Below are 6,460 nucleotides of genomic sequence, written 5' to 3'. Positions count from 1 at the left end.
TCCTGGGATCAAGCCCCGCATTGGGCTCTCTGCTCAATGGGAAGCCTGCTTCCTCCTCTCTCTCTGCCTGCCTCTCTGCCTACTTGTGGTCTCTGTCTGTCAAATAAATAAATAAAAATCTTTAAAAAAAAAAAAAAGCAAGGTACCCTCAGGAAACCAGGAATAGAGAACTTCCTCAACTTGATAATGAACCACTATAAAAACAACAACAACCTAACATTATACTTATTGGTGAGAAACTAGAAACTTTCCCACTAAAATCAGGAAAACAAAGATGTCCCCTCTTACCACTGGTTTTCAACATTGCACTGGAAATCCTAGCTAATGCAATAAGATAATAAAAGGAGATAAGGGGGGGGGGGGGCGCCTGGGTGGCTCAGTGGGTTAAGCCGCTGCCTTCAGCTCAGGTCATGATCTCAGGGTCCTGGGATCGAGTCCCGCATCGGGCTCTCTGCTCAGCAGGGAGCCTGCTTCCCTCTCTCTCTCTCTCTCTGCCTACCTCTCTGCCTACTTGTGATCTCTCTCTGTCAAATAAATAAATAAAATCTTTAAAAAAAATAAATAAAAGGAAATAAGGTATACAGATTGGGAAAAAGAAATAAAACTATCTTTGTTCATAGATGATGATATGATGATCTAAATAGAAAATTTGAAACAATTGATCAAAAAATGCTTCTGGAACTAATAAGCAATTATAACAAAGCTGCAGGATACAAGGTTAATATACAAAAGTTGATCACATTCCTATATACCACCAATTAACAAGTGGAATTTGCTTAAAACACATTGCTATTTACTTCTATAACCCCCAAGATGAAAGAAATCTAACAAATTAGATCTTTGTTAGATAAATAAATCTAACAAAGATGTGCAAGATTTATATGAGGCAAACTACAAAATTCTGGTGAAAGATTATCAGAGGAGAACTAAATAAATGGAGAGATATTCCATGTTCATGAGTAAGAAGACTCAGTATTGTCAAGATGTCAATTTTTCCCAACCTGATCTATAGGCTCAACATGATCCCAGTCAAAATCCCAGAAAGTTATTTTGTGGATGTTGGCAAACTGGTTATAATATTTATATCGAAAGGCAAAAGATCCAGATAAGAAACTCAAGATTAAAGAAGAACAAAGTTGAAGAACTGATACTACCCGACTTCAGGACTTACTATTAAGTTATAATAATCAAGACAGTGTGGTATTGCAAAAGAATAGACTAATACATCATGGAATAGAAAATCCAGAAATAGACCCACATAAATATAATCAATTTATCTTTGACAAAGGAGTAAAGGCCTACAATAGAAATAATTCATCTTTACTGCAAGTGCCAGATCAACTGGACATCCATATGCAAAATAATTATTCTAGACCCAGACTTTACACTTTTCTCAAACATTAACTCCAAATGGATCATGGATCTGAATGAAAAACACCAAAGCATGAAACTCCTAGAAGATAACACAGGAGAAAATACGGATGGCCTTGGTTTGGTAACAACATTTTAAATGCAACACCAAAGCACAGTTTGTGAAAGAAAGAATTGATAAGCTGGATTTCATTAAAATTAAAAATTTCTGTTCTGTGAAAGACACTGTCAAGAGAATGAAAAGAAGTATTTGGGCAAGCATGTTTGATAAAGGACTGTTATCCAAAGTATACAAAGAACTCCTGAAAGTAAACAATAGGAAAACAAACAATCCAATTAATAAAAAGGACAAAGGCCTTAACAGATCCCTCACCAAAGAAGATAGACAGATGGCAAATAAGCATATGGAAAGATGTTCCACCTCATGAGTGACCAGGGAAATGCAAATTAAAACAATAATGAGATACCATTACACATCTCTTAGAATGGCCAAAATTTAGAACCCTGACAACAGCAAATGCTGGTGAGCATGTCAACGACATTGTAGCGGAGATGCAAAATGGTACATACACTTTGGAAGACAGTTTGGCAATTTCTACAAAACTAAACATATTCTTATCATATGACCCAGCAGTTACACTCTTTGGCATTTACCCAACAGAACCAAGAACTCATGTCCACACAAAACCTGGCACATGGATCTGTACAGCAGCTTTTTTCATCATTGCCAAAACTTGGGAGCAGCCAAGACGTCCTTCAGGAGATGGACAAATAATCTGTGGTACACAATGGAATTTTATTCAGCACTAAAAGAACATGAGCTATCCAGCCATGAAATGACATGAAGGAAACTGAAAAGCACATTACTGAGTGAAAGAAGCCAATCTGAAAGATTAGTGGTCGCCCAGGTTAGGAGGAAGGAGGGAGGAATCGGCAGACACGGAGGAACTTCAGAGCACTGAAACCGTTCTGTACAATATTGCCGTGCTGGATATTTGTCCTTACACATATGTCCAAACCCATAGAATGTACAACACACCAACACCGCACCCTAATGTAAACTGTGGCCTTCGGATGATAACGATGTGTCAGTGTAGGTTCCCTGATGGTAACAAATGTGGCACCGTGATGTGGGATGTTGGTGGGGGGAGGCTGTAGGTGTGTGAGGACAGGGGGTATATGGGAACTCTGACCTTCTGTTCAATTTTGCTATGACCCTAAAACCACTCTAAAAATAAAGTTTGCTAATTAAAAAAAAAATAATGGGATACCATATAGCAAGATGTATAGGATGTTCCCCTTACATCAAATTGGGGAAGGAATTACCTATATATTCATTTCTCTTATGCATGAAATTGTTACCTGTGGAAAGTAGGACAGGAGTTGCAGGAAGACTTTTCACCATAGAGCTTTTTATACTTATTTTTGAACCATTAAATAATTATTTATTCAAAAAATTAAAATAATTTTCAATATATGAAAATGGTCTATTCTATCCCTTTCAGTTGAAAAAAAAATAGTATTGAAATACTGCCTCAGTTAACTCTTTTTATCTTTTTTTTAACTGAGACCATCACACAATGGCCTATTTATCCTAAGCTTAAAAATGTGAACCCAATTTTCAGCCTTCTTAAAACCAATAAAAGTATAAAGAAAACCTTAAGAAATCTCCAAAAGAGAAAAATCAAATCTTAAAAGAATGTGGATTCTGATATGAAACCCCACCATTTTTTTCTCTTATCTAAACTTTACCTTAAACATCAGCCCATCAGTCTTGATTATTTATCTACAGTTTAAGGTCTTAACTTTTTTTTTAAGACTTTATTTATTTATTTGACAGAGAGAGAGATCACAAGTAGGCAGAGAGGCAGGCAGAGAGAGAGAGGAGGAAGCAGGCTCCCTGCGGAGCAGAGAGCCTGATGCGGGGCTCCATCCCAGGACCTTGAGACCATGACCTGAGCCGAAGGCAGCGGCTTAACCCACTGAGCCACCCAGGCACCCCTAAGGTCTTAACTTTTAAGCCTCCAATCTTTAAGGCTCCACAGGCAGGAATATACTGTGTTTTGTTGTGGGCGTGCTGGAAACGCCCAGCTGTCCTCACCAGCTGAGCATATTCTTTGGAACTGCTAGTTGCAGGGCTTCTGGATCTTTAAGGAATTTTTCTCCTGACCTCAAAAAAAAAAAAAAAAAATCCAAACACCTATTCTGGACAAATGCTATTTCTTTCAGAACTGATTTGTGGGGTTCCCGGGTGGCTCAGTAGATTAAATTTCTGCCTTGGGCTCAGGTCCTGATCCCAGGGTCCAGGGATCGAGTCCTGGGTCAGTCTCCTTGCTCAGTGGGGTGTCTGCTTCTCCCTTTGCCTGCCCCTCCCACTGCTTGTGCACTCGCTCTCTCTCTCTCTCTCTCTCTAACAAATAAATAAATAAAATCTTAAAAAAAAAAAAAAAACCGATTTGTCCAGGAGATCTGTCAAATTCCTGTAGCCAATATGTTTGATACAAACTATTCTTCTGCTTTTCCCTCAGGTAGTCAGTACCTTTCCTACAGATACGCCTTTATGAGAGTCACATACAGTGGTCACAGACTTTCTTGAATTTGATTCTAGGAGGTGGCAGGGCAGCGCCACCTCTCCTTCCTTTGGGAGAACCCACTTGCCTCCAGAAAGGGCTGCCCTCAGCTGACACAAGCAGAACCTGCCAAAGAGCTCACATGCTGATTTTTTGATAGGCCCAGCAAAGTTAGATGCTATTACCACTCTTAAGCTTTTGGCCAGGCCAGAAGCTGGGTGCATCCCAATGATGTACCATGACCAAACATTTTGGGCTGTAGCACCCCGTCTGGCGTAGAATGGTGGAGTATCAAATTCTGGCAACAGCTTTCAGCTCTGTAGTATTCAAGGAAGATCCTGGGCTGCTGGAGGGGTTTTCCTGATGCAAACTGACAGTGAGAAATTTTCAGCTCAAGGTCAGTCCACGCTGCACAGGTTTGGCTTACCCACCAGCCCTTGAGCTATTGATTGCAAATGTTTCTGAAATATTGAGGTTAGCGGACAATCATTCCTAAATATTTGCCAATGAAATTTAATGTGGTGGATACTTTAGTACATTTAAAAAAAATATTTTATTTGTTTGCTTGACAGAGATCACTAGTAGGCAGAAAGGCAGGCAGAGAGAGAAGGGGGAAGCAGGCTCCCTGCCGAGCAGACGGCCAGATGTGGGGCTCAATCCCAGGACCCCAGGATTTGAGCTGAAGGCAGAGGCTTTAACCCACTCAGCCACCCAGGCGCCTCACTTTAGTACATTTTTTAAGCTGTATAAATCCAAATAAAAAATGATCTCAATCATCTGACAAAACAAAACCTGAAATACTTCGGGAACCAAAGATTTATCTAGTTATAACACCGCCCCCCCCATAAAAACAAAAAACAAAACAAAATGAAAATAAAGAACTTCAAATTTCATCAGAAGCAAAATTGGAAGCAGCCAGAAGCAGTATGTTTAAAAGCTATCTATGTAACACAAAACAGAAGTGAGAAGTATTTTAAAGCTTGAGGGCTATATTGATTTGTGTGGAATAATAAAAAGTCTCTTGTTCTCGCCTTACGTTAAAAAATAAAAAATGCTTAAGGGCCGCCTGGGTGGCTTAGTAAGTTAAGTATCTGCCTTTGGCTCAGGTCATGATCCCAGGGTCCTGGAATCCAGCCCCCACTGGGTCTCCTTGCTCAGCAGGGAGCCTATTTCTCCCTCTCCTCCCCTCTCCTGCTCTCTCTTGCTATCTTTGTCACTCTCTGTCTCTCTCTCTCTCTCTTTCAAATAAATAACCAAAATCTTTAAATAATAAAATAAAACAAATGCTTAAAATACTTATTTGGAAAAAAAACCTTAAATATCCCTTAAAAATTTTAATTACCAAGACTGAGTAAATTTCAGTTTCTACATAAACCCCTCTTTAATTTATAAATGACCACAAAAGCACTAGGTATTCATGGTTCTAAGAATTATATGTTACTATAATTGCTCTGTGTGCAAAATAGCCATACATCAATGAATGGATCTGCTGAAAGCATGTTGCTTTATCTTAATAAAGTTTGGTTATTTTTTTTAAAAAGAAGTTTGTTTTCAAAAATCTTCAGTAATCATGTCAAGTAAAGCTGTACCCACAAACTGTATTCGTGTATGACAAAAATACCTCCGGACACAGAATCTATTTACTGGCTCGTGAAAGGCATATTCAGGCATGGAAAGTAAACAGTCTCCTAACCTCTCTGTCTCATCATTTCGTGTGCAAAATGGAGGTAATAATATCTCCTGCACAGGGCTGTCGAAAAGATTAAATGAGATTATGTATGTGGTACCTATTCCTTACTGTGCCTCATAAAATTAGCTCTTCAAATAAATGTCTCTTCTTAACCAGAATTTATTTTTTCTCTCTAATTATAGGTGAAATATATTGTCCTCTGTAAAAGGAATTTCAGAACGGTAAAGATATTTTAGGAGTTGAGGACACTCAGAGACATCATTAAACCTTTGTTCCGATGACCCCTCCCTGGAATGAGAGTAAGCGATAGGATCTATTCTAGAAGCTGCTTAGGAATTACTAAGAGTGAAGTGACATACGTCCTTTGACAGCAGCTTTTTGGGGACCTTGGAGCCTTCTTGGCTCTTTTTCACTTGAACTCTGACTCCTTCTCTGCCTGTTTGTGGGCTAGAACCTCTCTCAGGCTGCTTCCAACATTCACCTATCTCCTACGTTCTGCCTCCTTTTTTTTCTTCTTAGAGATTCTTCTTCAAAAATCCAGTACCTCATTCACTCCTCCATCTCCTCCGTGTCAAAAGGAGAAGCAGATGTGGGTTGCCAGAACTGGCAAGGAGTGTCTCTGAGGTCTCAAATTCTGAGGAATGCTCTGATTCCCACTCAAATTCCAGGAAGGCAGCAGAGTTCAAGAAGCTCCAGACGTGTAGTCAAATGACCTTGAGCAATTTTCTTACTTCTCTGAGTTTCAGTTATATCATCTATAATACGGGGAAAGTAATTCTGCATGAACCAAAGAAGGCCATTTTCACCAGGTGGAAAAGAAAAAAAAAAA

Source organism: Meles meles, chromosome 4, assembly GCF_922984935.1.
Source record: "Meles meles chromosome 4, mMelMel3.1 paternal haplotype, whole genome shotgun sequence".
Lineage (NCBI taxonomy): Eukaryota > Metazoa > Chordata > Mammalia > Carnivora > Mustelidae > Meles > Meles meles.
Note: the sequence above shows the minus strand (reverse complement) of the source record.